The 22875-nt window shown below is 37.6% G+C and overlaps 1 protein-coding gene across 7 annotated transcripts in view; it reads left to right on the top strand.

The window, feature by feature from the left end:
• Corin (corin, serine peptidase) overlaps positions 1-22875 on the top strand; it is a 313304-nt gene that overhangs the window by 264238 nt on the left and 26191 nt on the right. The window lies entirely within an intron of this gene.

Below are 22875 nucleotides of genomic sequence, written 5' to 3'. Positions count from 1 at the left end.
TGAATTGGTGCATATACATAAAAGATCTCAATTTCATTTATCCTCTTTCTGTCTCCATCTTCCCTCTTCTTCTATCTGCCCATCCCTTTCCACTTGAAAATGATCTCCCTACTTTCCACTATCTATCTTTTTATGGGGGGGGCTACTGGGGATCAAACTTGGGACCTTGCACTTGCAAGGCAGGTGGCAGAACCACTGAGCTAAATCCCCAGCCCTATTATCTATCTTTTATTTTGCTCTTTATATTTTAGATTTCTCATATAAGAGAAACCATGTGATATTTAAATTTCCATGTCTGATTTATTTCACTTAATATGGTCTCAAGGTGCATAAATTTACCTATGAATGACTCAAGTTTATCCTTCTTTATGGCAGAGTAATACCCCACTGTGTATAAATACCACAGTTTCTGTATCCACTTATCTGTTGATGGGCATATAGCCGTTTCCAAGATTTAGCTATTATGAATTGTGCTGTTATAAACATGGGCATGCACGTATCACTTTAATATGACGTCTTTAACTCTTTCAAGAAGATATATAGAGGGGCAAAAGTTGGATGAAATGGAATTCCTAGTTTTAGTTTTCTGAAGCATCTCCATACTGAGATTTCGATAGTGGTTATATGAGTTGGCATCCCTATCACCAGTGTAGAAGGGTTCCTTTTCCTGTGAAGCCTTGCCAGCATTTGTTATTATTTGATGATGGCCAGTCTTTCCAAAATAAAATGGAATTTCAGTGTTGTTTTAATTTTCATTTTCCTAGTGGTCAGGAATAATGATTATTTTTTATGTATTTATTGGCCATTTGTTTTTTTTGAAAAGTATCCATTCATTTCATTACCCATTTTTGATTGTCTTTTATTTTGGGAGCTCTATATTTTGAGTTATTGAAATATTTTAGCTATTAGTTGTCGAGTAACAGCTTACAAAAATCTTTCCCATTCTGCAGGCTGTCTCTTCACTCTGTTGTTTGTTTCCTTTGCTGTCCTGAAACTTTTTAATTTGATATGATCCCATTTGTTGATTATTGATACTCTTTTGCCATTGGTGTTCTGTTCATAAAGTTTTTGCCTATGCCTATGTCTTTAAGAGTTTTGTCTATTTTATCTTCCAGCAGATAAAGTGTTTCTGCTTTAGCATTTACATCTGTGAGCTACTTTTTACTTTAATTTAGTACATGGTAAGATATACCTAGATTCAATCTTCTACATGTTTTCCCAGCAACAATACTTTTATCTGTAGATAATTTTCTATCCATCTCTGGCATTATCATCCTCTATATATGCTGTCAGTGACTGTCAATGAATATATAGTGCTTAGGATTTATGTCCTAAGTAGGGAGGAAAAACAAGAAGTTTTGGAGATTGACTCCCCAGCCAGAATTAGTTTTTTTTCCTTTTTTTTTGGTACCAGGGATCGAACTCAGGACCTTGTGCTTGTGAGGCAGGTGCCGGAACCACTGAGCTAAATCCCCAGCCCTAGTTTCTTTTCTTGACTTCTTAAGTATATTACATGCATATGAATTTAGACAGAGGTGATATATTTGGGTAATACCATGAGATTCATATGCAGGAACAAATGGGATTTGGTTTGGGAATGTTTTGATACTGATATCTGTATGAATTAGATTTCTTCCACAGAACAGAACAAACTCTACATCCTATCAGTTACTACCTCACCGAGTCGGTGTGGGTGTGAGGTGAGATGGGTTATGGAAAGCCTTAAGAGCCATGCCTGGTATCAATCATTAGGATCTTGGTAAATGTAAATGTTTCTTTTTGAAAAAACATTGCTAAAAACATACATTCTACATTTCCCTCTAGCATTATGATATGAGTACTTTTGCATTTTGCTGGCACTATTTATCTCCTTCCACAGTTTCTTTTCTTTACTTCCTCGTCATCCTAAAGCCTAACCCCTGTTGTAGCCTGGTGAACACAATTCCTCCACGGTTATGACCTCATTTGTTTTTCATGGGGTATCATTGTCTATTTTTACCATTTGAAACTCTACTGTCTACTTTGGTTTGTTGGTTGCTTTCCTCATGTGGCAGGTCTCCAGGTCAATTTATACAGCTCTAGCTCATTCTTTTTGAAAGCTAAATAATATTCTATAGTTTAAATTTACTACAACTTTTTCTGTTGTCCTCCATTTGACAGACAATTGGGTTAGTGTCATTTTGCTGTTATTTTAACATACTGCCATAAACCTTTTTATATAAAGCTATTCACCTACTGTACTAAAAGACAGCAACTGAGATACGTTTTGTTTCTAGAGGTTAGAGATGTACATTTAATCCTATATGCGGATTACAGAGATGGACACTTGCATTGTTCCTTGAGGTGCCAGCCTAGTGAGCACACAGACATTTAAACAAGGAATCAGAATACAATGTGATAAATGAGAATAAAATGGAAATGTGTATACCCAGTTATTTTGATTGCTCTTTTGGAAAAATAATATATAAAAATCTAACAAGTACTCTTATGGGTATTTCTAATGTTTAAGACCAGAATGACCGGAAGAGTCTGTTTAGTATGTCAAGAAATACACTGCAGTGTTATTGCTTTGGAAGGGGCCAGATGTTTCCAGATGTCTTTTACAGTTCTGACTTGTAACTCCACGATAAGCAGAAGATTATGTTAGCAAAAGCTCATTCATCAAAAGGGGATTACCTAAATGAATCCAACCGATCTGTAAGGGAACAACATTTTTTATGTGTGAGTTAATCCAAGTTCATATGCCGCTTCTGTCATTTCCATATGCGGAACCAAAGTTTCCTCTTTCACTGACAGGTCTATGAAGCTAAGGAGGAACCTTGCGAAATATGTGTTTATAATTAAGGAAATGGGTATATCAAAGACCTTGATCAAATTTCATGAAACACTAAACTTCACTGTCAAGAGGGCCCTGTGTAGTCATACAATGTTAGAAATTGCCTAACTTTAAACAAGCCTTTGCTTGAATGTATGCTAATAAAATCAGTTCCATTTTACAATCTCTCCAGTGGCACCGCAAGTCTTTCAGAACTTTTAATTGTAAGGCTTACTCTCTGTTGGGGCCATCAAATGCTGCAGTTAATGGGGTTTGCTTCATATCCTGATGCCATGCTTTGGCAAGGCTCAGCATGTCCCATCTGTAGGTCTTCTCAGCCTGTCTCTTTTAATTGTATTGGTGGAAAAAAGACAATTTGTTTTACTCTTCCATGGAGAGGCACTTAAAAATACCAAGTGAAAATTAAAAACATGAGATACTAAGCTGACCAGATCAAGTCTCATCTGCTTTGATAACAGTGCCACCTCTATAACTCTAAGAAGAAAGACTGACTTTCAGGAGTAATTTAACAAGCAATTTCTTTGCTTTCTTTCACCTCTGAAAGACTGAAGGAGGAATTTTCTAAGCTGGCACATGACTTGTAATGGTCAGCAGCACCTAATTCCTTTCCAGGAAACCTGTGTGAAAAACTTATTCTGCTAGGAGACCATAACCCTTAACCCTGCCATATCACCATGTTTTGATTTCTACTGCACCTCCATTCTCCCATTAGCTCAGACCATTGGTCTTTTTCTCACTTCCTTTCTTTCCCCAGCTGACCTGATTGTCTGGGTTCATCACTTTAGTCCCTTCACCAGACCTTCAGTGCTTTCACTCATGGATCTTTCTTCCAGAGACACCAGGAAGTCTTTTCAAAGACTTTAACATCTAAAACAATCATTTTTAGTTTGCACCAGTTTCTCCATTTTTTCTGGAACATTCCTTTCTGCAATTATACCTTCACATGACTGACATGAGCCCCCTTTTCTCAACATTGCTTCCATCTTCAGCTATTGCTCCCTTTATGCTACCATTCATGCTAAAACTCCTGAAACTGTCCTAACACCACTGTCTCCTCTTTTCCACATAACATTTGCTCCTTCACTCATTCTGGTGTAGCTCTCACCAAGGTCAGTACGGAAAGGACACTTACTAAAGTCTCTTAACTGCTTTCATCTTGCCAAATCCAATGGTGACTTTTCAGTTTTCAACTCACTGGAATTTTTCCCAGTATTTAATCACCACATCCTTTTGAAAAACTTTCCTAACCTGGCTTCTAGAATAATGAAAGATCTTTCTCTTCTTCCAGGTCCTCCTTTTTGTAGATCGCTGTGTTCTCCAGGGTGCAATTCCTGGCTTTCTCATCTGGCTTTCCTCAGTGATCCAATTATGTGGTTTCAAATATTTGTTCATAGTTGAGCAAATATCAATGTCAAGTATTGATTCATATGTGACTATAAGATAATTTTTAAAAGATTTTAAAATTTAAATGTCCAGTCCAGCCTGGATTTATAACTAATCACTAACATCATTACCAACTTCAAACATTTATATTGACGCTTTGATGAGATGTTCATTAAAATGTATAGTAAACATCCTACTTTGCATTATCAAAATAAAAACCATTGATTTCTCCTTTTTCATGGATCAAATAATTGTATACCTCACCAACTTTGCAGTGCTGATAAGTATTTGTTAACTGAAGAACCAGCCCCTTCTTGGTGTTTCTTAATAATCACATCTTTAGTTCTTTCACAAGTTGAGATTATAGCAGTCTAGAACTAGAAATGTTAATTCATCTACAAAGGGTCACTGCTTTCTCACCAATTCCTCCCATTTTGGACTACACAACAGCCAAATGTTTCAATGTACAAAGCATCTGTACATACTTTTTAATTACATAGAAGGTGAATCTTCTGAATAGTGTCTGAAAATCATTCTTCTTGAGTGGAGTAATTGAAAGCAAAGCAAACTTTAAATAGTTCTGCTTTGTTTTGGTTCTTTACTAAGATGAAATTTTCTGCCATAGATAGCAATTTTCCTCTTTTTTTTTGCATAATATTTCACTGAGAACCCACTGGTATTTTTCCTATCCTTTTCTTTTTAAACAATCTCCTGCTCATTTTATGCTAAGACTTTCTGACAGCTGCTCTGGTTTCATGCTGTTGTTTGCAACAGACTTTCCAGTTGCCATCTCTGGTATCCATATGTGGTAACATTTACTGTTCAGATAATTCTTTGATTTTTTTTATTTTGGTTATTTTTTTGATAGTGGGGATTGAACTCGGGTCCTTGAGCTTGCTCAGCAGGAGGCGAAACCACTGAGCTAAATCCCCGGGCCTGTTCAGATGATTCTTAATGTTTTAATGTACTGTAATCATTTGTCATGGAAGCACAGAAAATTGACTCTTTTTTTTTTTGAAGTGACTCTTAGTGCTCTCACTTCTGTTGAGGTGTGTTTGCTTTCAGAGTCTCTGGAAAACTTATCATACTTACCTTGTTAGCAAAGCATTCTGAAATCTGATTCTACAAAGTCTCGGATATATATGTGACTAAGCCCTTTCTTGCTTTCTCTGGACCTCGGATAACAGTGTCGCCATTCTGTAGCGTATCGTGGCTGGCTGGCTCGGTGCCACCTGGGAGATATGTCCAGATTCAATGTATCTCTCCTGAAATAGTCAGCTCCATCATGTGTTTCCTTTGCAGCCCCCTTAGTCTAAAGCCTATTCACCCAGTCTGTTATGAATAATTCTTTTAAAATATGAAGGGTAGAGCACAATATTAAAAGTAAGAAGTTGCTAAGACTTGTAGAATAGCTATGATACTGTAATGAGATATTTTTTACATAGTGCAGATTTGGTAACCTTCAGATTGTTTCCAAATCATCATTTAGTTCTGCTATTTCTGGAGTAAGTCTTGTAAAAAGGGTGATTTCTTATAAGTGTTCATTATAAATATTAATTTTCCCCTGTTACAAAGCAGAGACTAAATTTAAGATATTCAAAGCAAAATCAGAAGAGTGAAAGAAGGAAAATTTTGTGCTTCTAATAAAAGATAATGACAGAAAAGCTCTAAATTTGGCTAGCTGGGCCTGGGGATGTAGCTCACTGGTAGAATGCTTGTCTAGCATGCCCAAAGCCCTGGATTTGATCCCTGACACAAGAAAAAAAATTAAAATTAAAAATTGCCTAGGTAAATTAGGGAAACAATTCCTTTTACAATAGCATGCAAAAAAAAAAAAAAAAAAAAAGAAAAGAAAAGAAATATCTAGGAGTCAATCTAACAAAGGAAACAAAAGACCTCTACACTGAAAACTATAGCACTTTGAAAAAGGAGATTGAGGAGGATATAAGAAAATGGAAAGACATCCTTTGTTCCTGGATAGGAAGAACCAATATAGTGAAAATGGCCATACTTCCAAAACTATTATATAGGTTTAATGCAATCCCAATTGAAATTCTAACAATGTATTTCACAGAACTAGAGAAAACAATACAAAAATTCATTTGGAACCATAAGAGACCTAGAATAGCAAAAGAAATTTTAGCCAACAGAGATATGGTTGGGAGTATTACAATCCCCAACTTGAAACTATACTACAAAGCTACTGTGATAAAAACAGCATGGTATTGGCAAAGAAACAGACCTGAGGATCAGTGGAATAGATTAGAAGATGCAGAAACAACTACAGATATGCTCAGCCACCTCATCTTTGACAAAGGAGCCAACCATCCTCATTGGAGGAAAGGTAGCCTATTTAATAAATAGTGTTGGAAAAACTGGATTTCAACCTGCCGAAGATTAAAATTTGACCCATGCCTATCACCATGCACTAAATTAAGATAGAAGTGGATTAATGATCTAAATATTAAAACAGAAACACTAAACTTGCTGGAAGATAAATTAGGTAGAACTCTTGAAGATATTGGTATGGGAAAAGATTTTATGAACAAAACCTTAGTGGCATGGGAACTTGCACAAAGAATCAACAACTGGGATCTTATCTTATTAAAAAACTTCTGCACCACAAGAGAAACCACCAACAGAGCTAAGAGACAACCTACAATGTGAGAAAAAATTTTCAGCAACTGTACCTTAGACAAAGGACTACTATCTAGAATATATAAAGAACTTAAAAAAACCAGACCACCCAAATTCAAAGACCCCATTCAAAAATGGGCATCTGAAATGAACAGACATTTCTCAGACAAAGAAGTAAAAGCAGCAAATAAATATATGAAAAAATGTTCAACATCACTGGTTATTCAAGAGATGCAGATGAAAACGACACTGAGATTCCACCTCATCCCAGAAAGAATGGCTGCTATTAAGAAATCATCTAATAACAAATACTGGCAGGGGTGTGGAGAGAAAAGAACCCTTCTCCATTGTTGGTGGGAGTGCAGACTGGTGCAACCACTGTGGAAATCGGTATGGAGATACCTCAAAGAACTAGGCTTAGAGGTCCCATTCAACCCAGTTATCCCCCTGCTGGGTATCTTCCCAAAAGAATTAAAAGAATCATACCACAACAATATGTGTGCACCCATGTTTATAGCTGCACAGTTCATAATAGCAAAAGCTTGGAAACATCCCAAGTGCCCATCAACTGGAAACTGGATAAAGAAGATGTGGTTTTTTAATAAAATGGAGTACTACTCAGCCATAAAGAATGAGAAACTAGACATTTATAGCTAAATGGATCCATATTGAGGCCATACTCTTAAGTGAAGTAAATAGGACACATATGTGTAAATACCGAATAGTTTCTCTAGTGTGAGAAACTGAAATTGTAATTAAGGATACACATGGATGAAATGGCCTAATAACATATTTCTCAGATTGTGTTTCCATTGTGTGTCATGTGACTGTATCGAAATTTAAATTTGGGAGAAGTTTGGCTTATGTGGAGTCTGCTAACTGGAGTTTTTTTCCAGATCATTATTTGTTCAATGTTGGTTTTGGGGACCTTTCTGAAACAAATCACATCCTCTGGTTTCTTGTTGGTGCTTGAGATGCTTTTTTAAGTTATATGGAAAAAATGTTTAAGTGCTTTTCAGTTTTGTTTTGGTTGAGTTCTACTGTACTTGAATATTATTATAGTTTTTTCCCCTTGCATTGTTCTTCTTTGAATGGTTTTAATTTTTTGTATGTGGGTGTGTTTGATAATAGTTATTTAATTTTAAAAATTGCCTAGGTAAATTAAGTGAATATGTGACATTTTCATGTATAAGTTAGAGTTGAGTGTAACAAATTTCAAACTAAAGAAACATGTTATTGCCTTCAGAAATATTGTACTTAGACTCCTGTATCAGTTCCTCAGGATGTCATAGCTCATGTGAGACATGTAAGTTAGTAGGTTTTCTCTTTAGAACTGATGATTGAGGAATTATACTATCTCAATGTTGTCTATAAAGTATAGTCACAAAAAAAGCAATAATATAAACATAAAGCAAATTAGACCTTAAATGTGAGCTTCAGGAAATGAAATATATCTGGAGCAAGAGTGAAAGGAGAAAAATATCTGTTAATGTTTTCTTTAATTGTTTTCATTATGGTTGGTGGATTGTCACCTGGCTGCACCTAAGTCTGCTCGATCACTTTAGATCATGAAGATCTTTGCACAAACTTCTTTAAGAATGTTCCAGTTCTCCTTGCTGCTGTTCATGAGATCTGACAGCTAGGTGGGAAGTAGTCTCCACTTTGCGAGTATTTGCAGATATACTTTTATTTTCCTCTGTACCTTACCATAATTGACCTCTTTTTACTGGAATAACCAAATTATCATCACCTATTCCTATGTATTTCTCCAGTGGGCACTTTTGAACTGATATTGACCTCATGTGGCATTTATGTAGCCTGGGATTATTTTTCTTAATTTTGCTTCCACCTAGAGGCAGGGCTGTCTCTGACTCACTCTTGATTCATTCTTTGTAGCACATGCTAAATATGCCAATACAGCACGCATGGACGTCTCCTTTTTTTCTGGCACCACTTTCAAACAATAGACTATTGTTTCCCTGTTTTTTTCAAGACTTGTTAAAAAACATTAAAAGAGATTTAATTTCATATCATAGTCATAACAAAAGAAAAAAAAATAACATCATCACTGAATTTTTTTTAAAAAGCATGTGTTGGCTACCCACTTGGGGCCCCTCCTGCCCTTCAGTGGCTTTCCTATCAATATCTTCCTACTTCTAACCTCCATAATTCCTAGGGCTCATTTAAGTTTATCCATATATTCTATTACTATTCCAGACTTATTAGTATAGTAACAGCATTCCTCTCCTACATATAAGCAAGTTCCCCCATGTCTTGCAGTTAGTAAATCCAGTGCCCTTCTATTTTGTAACACCACATCTGCCAAGGAGTTAATTTGCCCTTAGAGTATGAGGATAGAGGCTCTTAGCTCTTCCAGACTTTTTACTTCCTTTCCTAAAGACAGGTATTGTTGTTGCCCTAGACCAAGAGCTGTTCCCCCTAGGGCAAGGTTTCCAGCAATGGCCAATCCTACCTTTATGGGCACAATGATAGGGTCCCTTTAGAAGCAGAAACATTATTATCCCTGTACATAATGATATTTGTACACTCACAGGTAGCATTCAGGTGTAGTTTGTTTCCAAGAAGGCAGGTACTGTTACCTATGGCCTCGGTAGGTTCTTCAATTAGCAAGGCTGAGGCTCCTGAGGTCAGGTTTCCAGCCATCATGTTATTTACTATAATGCTGAGGGCCTGGTATGACATTTGGCTTAAGGGGGCACAGATCCAGCAGTCAGAGGCTAACTCCGGGTCTGTTGTCAGTAGGAGCTGGTGGGTCCTATTGATTGTTTGCACCATATCAATACCTGTGTAATTGGTCTGACTTTTCTTTAAATCGTTTAGTAATTTTAGAGATGGGCCTTTTACCATAGTGGGCCCATCGGTGGTCCAGACCTTTTTTATGAGCATGGTCCAACCTACATGGATTCCTTCAAAATTGTATTGCCACCAGCCACCCAATCCAATGCCAATTTGTAGCTAATGACCCTTTAGCCATTTTGGGTCCCATTAGGGCCCCCAACCATGTTTTCTATACAGTGAACTTCCAATTCTACCAGGAGTTAATATCCTTGGAACCATATTTAGTTTCCATCTGATTTAATCTCTCTTTTAGTTAGGTCATGGATTCTCTGACTACTCCTGATTTATTTGCATAATAACAACATTCTTTCCTAGGTAAAGACAAGTTTCCCCATATTTAGAAGTTCATAAATTGAAGGATCTTCTATTTTTCAGTACTATATCTGTCAGCAAATTAACCTGTCTTTTTAGTTATTTAGGTATAACTATTTTAAGTGGGTTACACTCTGTTTCTTTACAAGTATGGAAATTTGGGGATTGTGTATTTTTTCCATTTAAGCCTTTTGTTGTCTTTGGAACTTTATACCCACTCTTGTGTGACCTTCTGACCTCATTGTATAGCATTGCCATTCCCGATTATGTCCTCCATAATCTATCACTTCCAGCCAGCTGTAGTGCTGGTGTGAGCATCCATCAAATGTAATGGGCAGGGGATGCCCTTTGGGTTTCCATTTAATTACCTTAGTTTGGTTTGCCATCAAACTTTGAATCTTTAGGCTTGTACATATTCAGTTCAAAGTTCCAATGTCCTGTATTTACTTTAAATATATAAGAACACAGAAAAGTGGGATGGTACATCAATATATGATAGCAAGCTAGCATTTTTGGCAAGTGCTCCAGTCTTTTGGGGCACTAGCACTCAGAGCAATGCCAAAGAGGAATCCAATTAGAACTAAATACATAGCAATAATAACAAATAATAATAAAACTAAACAACAATAGTGAGTAAGAAAGTCCCAGTCAACTAAGCGGTACAACTATTTGTGAGCTTTTAGCCATACTTCAGCCTGTCAGCAGCGCTTTTGAGTGTTGTCTCTTTTAATTTCTTCAGCTGTGCATTGACCTGTCAGCTTCTGGAGTGACAGAAGCAGGGCTTTGAGAGTGCTGTCTCAGCAGGGTTGACTTCAGCGGGTTTGCTAGATTGGGCTGCCACATTCAGGAGTCTCCTGTATGAAATTCCTTGATTCTTGAATGATGATCCAAAGCTGGATTTCTGCAACTTTTACCGTTGTGGGAGTTGTCATAACAATAACATAAGACCCTTTTTACATTGGGGTGAGGGAGTCCTTTTTTCAATCTTTTATACAAATTTGGTCCCCTAGCTCAAATAAATGAGCAGGAGTGTCTGTGGGAATATTATCCCTTTCCCCATAATATTTATGTAGCTGATGAAAAGCCTGTCCTAGAGCCTCAAGCTGTTGATTAAGCATTAGACTTCCTATTTTGTGTGTATTGTCCCTAAGGCTTTTAATCAAAGGTAGTGGCCTTTTAAACAGGATCTCAAATGGGGAGAACTGTCCCTTGTTAGGCACATTTCTAATTTTTATCAAGGCAAAGGGTAAGAGATCTACCCAAGGGGCCTGGGTCTCTAGGCAGTACTTAGTGAGAGCTGACTTAATAGTTCTGTTCATCCTTCCTACTTTTACCATTGTCACTGCTCATCAGAGGGAGTCCATATCTTGGAATTATATCTCTCAATAATGTTCTGCACACTTCGGAGGCTTTCTCAGACTTTATTGGAAATGTTTCCAGGAGTTTCAAAATTTCATCCTTATTCTTGATGCCTTTTCCTTCTGCTGTGAGAAGTCCCTGTTGCTGATAGATAGCACCACGCACATGAACAGTAGCAAAGACATATGGTGAGTCCTTATAAATATTGGCTTTTTTTCCTTCTGCCCAACAAAGTGCCTGGGTTAGTGCCCAGAGTTCTGCTCTTCGTGCTGACCATCCATGAGGAAGGGGGCCGGCTAGGATCACCTCTTTCTCCGTGGTGGCTGGAAATGCAGCTTGGTGGCTTCCATTTAACATGAAGCTACTTACATCCATATACAGGAAATGCTCAGCATCTGGAAGTGGGGTTATCTGTAGATCTGGTCGAGTGGAGCATAATTCTTCTGTCAGGCTGATGCAGTCATGCTCAGAGGCTCCCAATTCCATGGGCAGGAAGGTAGCTGGATTTACGCCTTTACCATTACAACATTGAGGTGGGGATTTTCACACAGCAGGGCTTGGTATTGAGTGATGCAGCTATTGGAGAGCCAATTCTGGCCTTTATTATTTAATGACTCTATTATTGAATGAGAAGTGTACAGAGTTAGTTCTTGCCCTAAAGTCAGCTTGTTAGCTTCTTTCATTTTATTTTTTTAACTTTATATCCTTTTATTGGTACATTTTAGGTATACAACACAATGACATTCAATGCTGGATATTTGCACCTTTACATACTAACTTGGTTCTTATTTTTCCCCCTTCACCTGTCCTCCCTTCAACCCCTCCATCCTTCTCTATTCACAAAGACTTTATTTCCTTTTTTTCATTTTCTCATATTAATTCCATTCCCTTCCTTCCTTTCCCCTACCCCTCCCACTTCTCTTTCCCCTTTGCCCCTTTTCTTACTATTTCACATTATCTATTATACCTTTCAGTCCTTATTTACACTTTCAGTTTCTCACACTAGAGAAACTATTCAGTATTTACACATGTGTCCTATTTATTTCACTTAAGACATTGCCTCAATATGCATCCATTTAGCAATAAATGTCTCTAATTTCTCATTTTTTATGGCTGGGTAGTACTCCATTTTTGAAAAAAAAAATTTTTCTTGATCCAGTCTCCAGTTAGTAGGAATTTGGGCTGTTTCCAAGTTTTAGCTATTACAAAGTGAGCTGCTATGAACACGGGTGCACATATATCACTGTGGTATGATTCTTTTAATTCTTTGGGGGAGATACCCAGCAGGGGAATAGCTGGGTCAAATGAGACTTCCAGTCCTAGTTCTTTGAGGTATCTCCATACTGATTTCCACAGTGGTTGCACAAGTCTATACTCCTACCAGCAGTGGAGCAGGGTTCCTCTTTCCCCACAGCCCCACCAGCATTTGTTATTGGTTGATTTCTTGATAGCAGCCATTTTTTCTGGGGTGAGGGGGAATCTCAGCATTATTTTCATTTGCATCTCTCGAATGAACAATGATGTTGAACATTTTTTCATATGTTTATTTGCCATTTCTACTTCTTTGTTTGAGAAATGTCTGTTCATTTCAGTTGCTCATTTTCAGATTGGGTCTTTAAATTTGGGAGGTCTGATTTTTTTAAGTTCTTTATAGGTTCTATATAGTAGACCTTTGTCTGAGGGATCACTGGTGAAAATTTTTTCCTACATTGTGGGTTGTCTCTTCACACTACTGGTGGTTTCTCTTGCTGTGCAGAAGCTTTTTAGTAAGAAGAGATCCCACTTGTTGATTGTTTGTGCTAGTGAATGGGCAACTGGGGCTTTGTTCATAAAATCTTTTCCTGCACCAATGGATTCAGGAGTCCTACCTAACCTCTGTTCTAGCTGGTTCAGTGTTTCTATTTTAATATTTAGATCTTTAATCCATTTTGATTTTAGTTTAGCGCATGATGAGAGATATAGGTCTACTTTTTGTCTTTGGCAAGTTGAAACTCAATTTCTCCAGCACCATTTATTAAAGAGGCTATCTTTCCTCCAGTGAGGGTGGTTGGCTCCTTTGTCAAAGATGAGGTGGCTGAGTGTGTCTGGAGTTGTTTCTGCATCTTCTAATCTGTTCCACTAGTCCTCAGGTCTGTTTCTTTGCCAGTACCATGCTTCTTTTATCACAGTAGCTTTGTAGTATAGTTTCAAGTTGGGAATTGTGATACCCCCTCCCATGTCTCTGTTACCTAGAATTGCTTTTGCTATTCTGGGTCTCTTCTTGTTCCAAAAGAATTTTTGGATTGTTTTCTCAAGGTCCATGAAGTATGCTGCTGGGATTTCAATTGAGATTACATTGAATCTATACAGCAATTTTGGAAGTACGGCCATTTTCACTATATCGATCCTTCCTACACAGGAGAAGGGGATGTCTGTCCATTTTGTATATCATCTTCAATCTCTCTTTTCAAAGTGCTATAGTTTTCAGAGAAGAGGTCTTTGATTTCTTTCTTTAGGTTGATTCCTAGGTATTTCGGTTTTTTGATGCTATTGTGATAGGAATTGTTTGCCCTATTTCTCTCTCAGTGAGTCTGTTGTTCATGTAGAGGAAATCTATTTTTGTCTGTTGACCTTGTATCCAGCTACTCTACTGAATTTGGTTATTAAGTCTAGAAGAATTTTGGTGGAATTCTTGGGATCTTCTATATAGAGTATCATGTCTTCTGCAAATAATGACAATTTGACTTCTTCATTTCCTATCTTCATTCCTTTTATTTCTTTCTCTTGTCTAATTGCCATGGCTAATGTTTCCAAAACTATATTGAACAGGAGTGGTGATAGTGGACATCCTTGTCTTGTTCCTGATTTTAGAGTGAAGGATTTCAGTTTTTGATCATTTAGTATGATATTGGTGTTGGTTTTTCATAGATGGCTTCTATCAGCTTGAGGTAGAGACTGTCTATTCCAATTTTTTGTAGAGTTTTATCATAAATGAGTGTTGGATTTTGTCAAATGCTTTTTCTGCATCTGTGGAGATGATCATATGGTTTTTGTCCTTGGCTCTACTGAGATAGTGTATTACATTGATTGATTTGTGTATGTTGAACCATTCCTGCATCCCTGGGATGAATCCCACTTGTCAGGGTGTGTGATCTTCTTGATGATCTTCTTCATTGTATTCGCCAGTATCTTATTAAGGATTTTTGCATCTATATTCATTAGTGAGATTGGCCTATAGTTCTCTTTTTTGGTTGGGTCTTTCTCTGCTTTGGGGATCAAGGTGATGCTTGGTTCCAGGAATGAATTTGGGAGTATTGCTTCCCTTTCAATTTCATTGAAGAGTTTAAACAGTAGTGGCAGTAGTTCCTCTTTAAACGTCTTGTAGAATTCAGCAGTGAAGCCATCAGAACCCGGGCTTTTCTTAGTTGGTAAGTTTTTAATTATGTTTTCAATTTCATTGATTGATATTGGATTGTTTAGAATTTTTCAGTCTTCTTCATTCAACTTTGATAATTCATACATGTCTAGGAATCTGTCCATTTCTGCTGTGTTTTCCATCTTATTGGCATATAGGTTCTCAAAGTAGGTATTGATGATTCTCTGTATTTCTGCTGGGTCTGTTGTAATTTCACCCTTTTCATTCCTAACTGCATGGATTTGGGCCTTTTCTTTCCTTTTTCTGATAAGGTTGGCTAAGGGTTTGCCAATTTTGTTTATTCTTTCAAAGAACCATCTCTTGGCTTCATTGATTTTTTTGTATTGTTCTCTTAGTCTCCATTGCATTGATTTCTGCCCTGATCTGTATAATTTCATTCTTTCTATGGGCTTTGGGTTCATCCTATGCTTCCTCTAGAAGCTTGAGATTCAGCATCAGGTTGTTTAATTGGGGTTGCTCTGTTTTCCTAATATGAGTATTCACTGATACGAATTTCCCTCTAAAGAATGCTTTCATTGTGTCCCATTGATTCTTATATGTTGTATTGTTATTGCCATTTAATTGAAGGAACTGTCTGATTTCTTCTTTCATTTCCTCTGTGACCCATTGGTTGTTCAGACATATGTTGTTCAATTTCCATGAGTTTATGAAATTTTTGCAGTTTGTTTTGCTATTGATCTCCAATTTCATCACACTGTGGTGTGATAATTTACAGGGGATAACTTCAATTCCTTTGCACCTACTTAAACATGTTCTATGTGTGAGTATGTAGTCTATTTTGGAGAATGACCCATGTGTAGCTGAAAAGAACGTGTATTCTGATTTTGTGGGGTGGAACACTGTAAACATTTGTTAAGCTTATTTGTTCAAGTGTTTGATTGAGTTCTAGTATTTCATTGCTTTTTTTTTGTCTAGTTCATCTATGGATTTGTGACAATGGGGTATTGAGGTCCCCCACTAATATTGTATTAGTGCTTATTTCATTTTTCATGTCCGTTAATATTTGTTTTATATAGTTGGGTGCTCTAGTGTTTGGTGCATAGATATTTATGATTGTCATCTCTTCCTGTTGGCTTGTTCACTTTACAAGGATATAGTGTCCTTTTTTGTTTCTCTTAATCCGTGTGGGGTTGAAATCCACTTGTTCTGCAAAGAGATAGCTATTCCTGCTTTTATTTGGGTTCCTGTTGCATGGAATACTGTTTTCCACCCTTTCACTTTCTGTCCATGAGTTTCTTTTTGAATTAAGTGTGTTTCTTGTATGCAGCATATTGTTGGATCTTGCTTCTTAACCCATTCTTCCAGTCTATTTCTTTTGATTGGTGAGTTGAGACCATTAATATTGATGGTTATAACTGATAAATATTGAGTTATCATTGTCATGACTTTTTCTTTTCTTTGGATTCTCTCCCTTTGCTTTTAATTTCTTGTCATGCCCAGTGGATTCATTCTGCTGGGCTTCCTGGGGTTGTGATCCTCGTTTTCTTTTCCTAGGATTTTGTCTAAAATTTTTTGGAGTGCTGGTTTGGTATTCGTGAAGTTCCTAAAGTGCTCTTTGTCATGAAAGTATCTTATTTCTCCATTAATTTTGAAAGAGAGTTTTGCAGGATACATCAATCTGAGTTGGAGATTGTTTTCCTTCAGGGCTTGATACGCATCATTCCAACCTCTTCTTACCTTGAGGCTTTGTATTGAGACGTCTGCTGGGATTCTGATGGGTTTTCCATTGTATGTGATTTGTTTCTTTTCTCTAACTGCTTGTAGAACTTTTTTTCTTTTTTTGGGTTTCTGAAATCTTAACAATTATATGCCTACTTGTAGTTTTTTTTAATCACAGCTAGGTGGAGTCCTATATGCCTCACTTATCTTTATGTCAAGTTCTTTTCCCTGCTTTGGTAGTTTTCTGCCATCACTTCTGTGAACAATTTTTTTGTATGTCATCTGCACTGTCTGCTGTTTCTTCATTGACTCCAGTCAGTCTTATGTTATTCTTATTTGCATTGTCTTTCAGCTGCTGGATTGATTTCTTGTGATCCCTTAAAATTTTAATGAAATTTTTCTTTTCCTAGTCATTAATTGCAATCTTATCTTCTATATCTGAAATCCCATGTTCACATTGGCTCATTCTGCTGTGTAGACTTTTAATGGAGATTTTAATCTCCTGGAAATCTGTTTGCATCTGTTTTATGGATTTCATTCATTTCCTATGTTGGGATTCCATCATGTTCTTCAGCTCCTCTATGTTTTTATCTGTCTTCTCTAGATTTATTAGTCATGTCTTGCACTATTGGCACAATCTCTGCTGTTATGTGAGAATTTATTTCTGATTTCATTTTTTCCAGATCCTCTTTTGTTGCTAGTTCAGGGAGTCTAGGTGGTTGAGTATCAGAGTATTCCATCTCATTTCCCTTTGGGGTTGTGGTAGGTGATCTGGAAGTCTGGTTCTGAGACTTGTTTATGTGTCTCGTTATTTCAATGGGTCGGGGGCGGGGGCAGTGCTGCTCATGCCCTTGCAGCTCACCTCCTCTGTGCTGGGAACTCTGGCATGCAGACCCAGAAGTCTCCTCTGCTCTGGGAGCTGTGGCATATTGATCCAGAAGCCTCCTCTGCACTGAGTGCTGTGGCACTTTGACCTGGAAGCCTCCTCTGTACTGGGAGCTATGGCACACTGACCTGGAAGCCTCCTCTGCACTGGGAACTCAAATGGTTCTAGCGGCAGAGTTTCACAAGAGGTAGTCTAGCCCCACAGTGGTGCCTGTAGCCATGAACCTATATTAAATCTTGATAATGGTAGCTTTCATTAGTCTTTGTCAATATCTGTAGATTTCCACTGTGGATTCAAGCAACCATGTTGCAGAGTGCCACATCCCTCTTGGCTAAGCCTCGCCTTGGCTCCAGCACTTAGGCTCTCTGCACTGCCTGCCTTCAGCCTCAGATTCTTTTATTAATATGACTGCAGCAGCCATAGCTCATAAACAGAGAGGCCATCCTCTTGCCATGGGGTCTAAAGCTTTTGAGAGGTAAGCAACAGGTCTTTCCCAAGGGTCCATCTTCTGAGTTAAAACCCCCAAGGCAACATGATTTTTCTCATCTAAAAACAAGTTGGAGGGTCTGTTGACATCCAGGATGCTGAGTGCAGAACTTTTGTCTAAAGCCTTTTTCAGTTCTTTGAAGGATGAATCTTGTTTAATCCTTTTCCTTGTCTTTTAGCATCTCATATAGCGGCTTTGTTTTCTCCATGAACCCCAGGACTCAGATTTTACAGAATCCTGTCATCCCGAGCTTCTTTTGGTTGTGGGTCTTGGCAGAGTATAAATGACTTCCTTTCTCTCTGGACCTAGCCTCCTTTGTCCTTTTTCTAAGTCAAATCCCAAATACTGCACTTTGGTCTGACAAATTTGTTCTTTTTTCCCATGAGACTTTATATCCTGCATCTTGCAGGACCTCAAGGAGGGCCTTGGCCCCAGAAGGAGCTATTTTCATAAGCACAACACTTAAGGGACCAAAACGCATTTAGTTTAAGGGAGAATCTCTCTCTCTCTCTCTCTCTCTCTCTCTCTCTCTCTCTCTCTCAGTCTGGTTCTTGTCATTTACATATGAGAAAAATACTTTGGCTAATGAATTATAGACTAAATGCTGGCCAGACAGGCAGCTAGATTCCTTTCAGGAGACAGATCTCTGATTGCGTGGAACAAGTGAAAACTGGATTGACAACTGAGAGGTCATGGCCAAGGCTACTTTCTGGCAGATGCTTGAAGGTCCCACAGTGGAAACTAGCCCCCGACAGCCTGAATGAGTAATCAGTAGAAAAATCTCCTCGTAACTATTGTCCTCTAACTGGACTCCTCGCAAGGTGAAAGGTAACCCTTTCAGTGATCTTCAGATATCCTCTGTCTCAGAATGACCTGAAACAGTGCTGGTAGGGCCCTTTCTCAAGCCTCCATTAAGAATTGAGCTACAGGATAGGACTGTTCTCTCTCTCTGCTAGTAAGATAGATACAAATAGAAAACAATAACTTGGCAGATTGTTTGACAAATCTTTAATAGGCTAGAAACTCTGAAGCTCTTGGGAATCACCTTTAGAACTTGTTGGCTGCTTTACTACTAGACTGCACCTCTCTAGGAGGCCTTACATGGAACAGCTAACAGAGAAATGGTTTGCATTTGTGCTTTGCTAACTAGGAATAAAAGGGATCTCAACCAGCTTTTCTCTTCTTCTATGTGCTTGTGGAAACTTGATGAATGTGCCTTGTGAACTTTGAACAATATGTAATCTTCCTCTTGCTGCTGGAGGTTACCTAGGTGATCAGATAGCTATCTTGGTGGTTTTCTTCCAGGGTGAAGATCCCCTGAGGCTTTGGTCTGCTTCTGTCTCTAAAAGCAATCTCTTTTGCAGGAAAAAGGTGTGGCCTTGAAATCTATCTGCCTCAATCTCTCTCAAAGATTTAGAAAACAGTGACTTAGATTTTTTTTTTTTTTGTACCAGGGATCAAACTCGATCCTTGAGCTTGCGCAGCAGCCGGCGAAACCACTGAGCTAAATCCCCAGTCCCACTTAGATACTTTTGATTATTGGTTTGGCTAACAATGTTTCCTTCAAAAAGACATAATTTGACAACTAAAATCAATTGTATCTTGGGCTTTTGAAGTTCATATGGGAGTAAAAACAAAAGTTCCCTGTGGAAGGTAAGATTGCGTGCTGGTAAAGGGTGGCTACTCCAGTCCAATTTACCTTCTCTCTCTTAGGCTCTCTCCAGATGGCAACCACCTGCCATGGAGCTGTGATCATAGAGGACTCTCTAGAAGCATAAGGAATCAATCAGAGTCCTAGGGATGCCTTGTTTCTGTTTGTTTTTTCCAGAATGTGGGAATGCCAAGTCAAAGTCTCTTACTCCTTTGGAATATATTCTTAAACACGGGCAGAAGTTTGATCCTCACATACTGAGGAAGAACAGCTTAACATTCTTCTGCACCCATGCATAGCCTGCCTATCCTCTAGAGCCAGGATGGAATGCAGAAGAAAGTATTAATTATGATGTCATTTCACAACTAGAATTATACTGTAAAAAAGAGGGAAGATGGTCAGAAGTGCCTTATGTCCAGATTTTTTTTTTCTCATTAAGAGATAATCCTGATTGGTATTCAAAGTGTAAATATAAGCTGCAGGAAGACCAAACTCCTCTGGTCCTTATCACTGAACCTGAGGTTTTTTATCCTCCCCTTTTGGACCCTGAAGACAAAGTTTCTGAGGCAATCCCAGTGAAAGCTCCACCTACCACCAAACGAAGTTTTTCCCATTTGCCCTCGAGAGCCTGAGATCCCTCTCCCTTATCCTTTGGAATCTAAGGGTGAAATTCCCAAGCCAGCTGTAATTAAAACCTCTACAGAACTATATCCACCTCTAGCTAATTTTGCTCAAACCCCTCAAGGACAATATCCCTTATAAGAAGTAAGTCATGGATTTGTGCAAGCCCGTGTCCATATGCCTTTTTCTCTCAGTGACCTCAAACAGGTCAAACAAGACCTAAGACATTTTCAGATGATCCCGATAAATACATTGAGGTCTTTAGGGGACTTACCCAAACCTGTGAATTAGATTGGAAAGATGTAATGTTACTTTTAAATCAAACATTGAATGCTAATGAAAAACAAGCACCATTACAAGCTGCCATAGCATATGGAGACAAATATCATATTATTAATTTTAGGGAGAGAAAACACAGACAACTTGGAGAGCAGCTGGTCCCTACTGGAGCCAAAGCAGTCCCAACACAGGATTCCAACTGGCCTACTAACTGGACAGGAGATTATAATAGGAGACATTTTTGGATGTGTATTCTTTTTTTTTTCCCCCATTAAGTTTATTGGTACGTTTTCGGTATACAATACAGTTATATTCATCATTGGGATCTTGTACCATTACATGAGTCTCTTGGTTCTTATTTTTTCCCCCTTCCCTTGCCCTCCCTTCACCCCCTCCACCCTTCCCTATTTGCAAAGGCCTTGCTTCCATTTTTTTCCTCTTCTCATATTTTTTCCTTTCCCTTTTTTCCCTTCCCCTACCCCTCCCAATTCCCCTGCTCTTTTAGACCTTTTCTTCCTGTTACACAATATCAGTTATACATTTTTTAAATTACAATATCAAGATCTAGGAGACATTAGTGCAGATATTACAGAATTTAAAAGGATATAGAAAGCATATTACAAAAATCTTTCTTGAAATAAATTTGACAACTTGTAAGAAGTAACTTGGAAGACAAATTAATGAAACTAACTCTGGAAGGAATATAAAATTTGAATAGCACCTATTAAAGAAAGTATATTCCTAGCTTGAAAACTTACCTATATGACAACAGCAGGCTCATAAACATTTTAACTGATAAATTAGATCAAAAAATTAAAGCAGAAAAAAGAAGGAACACTTCTCCCCTCATTTTAGGAAATCAACATTGTGCTAATCCTAAAACTGGATAAAGATAATAGAAGAAAGGAGTGTGAACATAGATAGAAATTTGTTTAACAAAACAAACTATTGGAAGTCAGATCTGGCAGGATGTAGAAAGTGGTTTTGTTATAGGGATGGCAGTGTTGGTTCAGCATTGGAAGATCCACCCCCAAAAATCATCATTTTAACAGGGGAAAGGAAAAAGCCATATGATCCTGTCACTAGTTGGAGAAAAATTGATGGACTAAATTCTATAGCTGTTCATGGTAAAAGCTATCAGGAGACTAGAAGTAGAACAGAATCTTCTCAACAGATTAAAGACATGTACTCCATACTTCCAGTAAGAATGCCATATATAAATGGAGAAAATACAATGCTTTCTCCTTAAGGTGGGGAACAAGGGCAGATATGCTTACTCTTTATCTGTCCATTAAACTTTCCAAAATAGTCTGGGAATAAAATGACACAACTAGGATAGGATTGGGAAGGTAGAAGCAAAATCTTTATATGTAGATGAAATGATCATCTACAGAGAAAATACTAAGAAATCTCTAGGAGCCCCTAGAACTTGTACTTGAATTTAGCAGGATTAGAAAACACAAGATATATATAAAAATTCAGGTCTGTGTATACTTGCTATAAATGAAGAACTGGATATTGAAATTTAAAAGTTATGTAGGAGTACAAAGGACGTAGAAAAGTTAAAAACAAAACAAAAACAAAAACAGTGTTGGAAGGCGTTTAGTACCTAATTTTAAGACTTCTTCTAAAGCTACAGTAATCAAGGCAGTGTTGGTGTAAGGAAAGACATATAGATCATTGGAATAAAACAGAGAATCTAGAAATAGAACCACACATATATGGTCCACTGAGTTTTGAAAGATTATTTAACATTAGCATTTTATAGACTATAAACTCGATTCAAGAGCCGAGGAAGAGATAGTGTTTTCAGCAAACGGCACTAGAACACTTGGTATCCGTATATAAAAAATTAACCTCAACCCTTTATTTCCATACATGAAAATAACTTGAAGGGATCTATGAACCTAAATAAGAAAGCCTAAAAGTATAAAACTTTAAGAAGAAATTATAAGGGAAAATAGTTATGAATTCAGGGTAGGCAAGAACTACCTAGGATACAAAAAACATGATGTATAAAAGAAAAAAATTGATAAATGAGATTCCATCCAAATTTAGAACTTTAAATGACATCATTAAAATGAAAAGTAGTCCTTTCACAGACCATATTTACAATGCATATAACCTATGACCAGAATATATAAAGAATTCTTAGAGCTCATTAATAGACAACCCAATTAAAATGTAGACATAAGAAGATGATAAATAGCCAGTATAGCACAAGGAATGGTGTGCAACTCTAGAATCAGAAAAATACTAATCAGTACAATAATAAGATTGAATTATACACTCATTAGGGAGATGAAGTTAAAAGTTTTAAAAGCCTTGTCATGACTTTTTCTTTTTGTTGAATTCTCCCCCTTTGCGTTTAATTTGTCACACCCAATGGATTCATTCTGCTGGGTTTCCTGGGGTTGTGATCCTCATTGTCTTTTCCTAGGGTATTGTCTAAAATTTTTTGGAGTGCCGGGGTTTGGTATTCATGAAGTTT

The sequence above is a fragment of the Heterocephalus glaber genome, unplaced genomic scaffold (genome assembly GCF_053883595.1).
Source record: "Heterocephalus glaber isolate CG9 unplaced genomic scaffold, H.glaber_assembly_v1.0 deba00001509, whole genome shotgun sequence".
Lineage (NCBI taxonomy): Eukaryota > Metazoa > Chordata > Mammalia > Rodentia > Bathyergidae > Heterocephalus > Heterocephalus glaber.
This window is presented reverse-complemented; position numbering and strand designations above follow the sequence as displayed.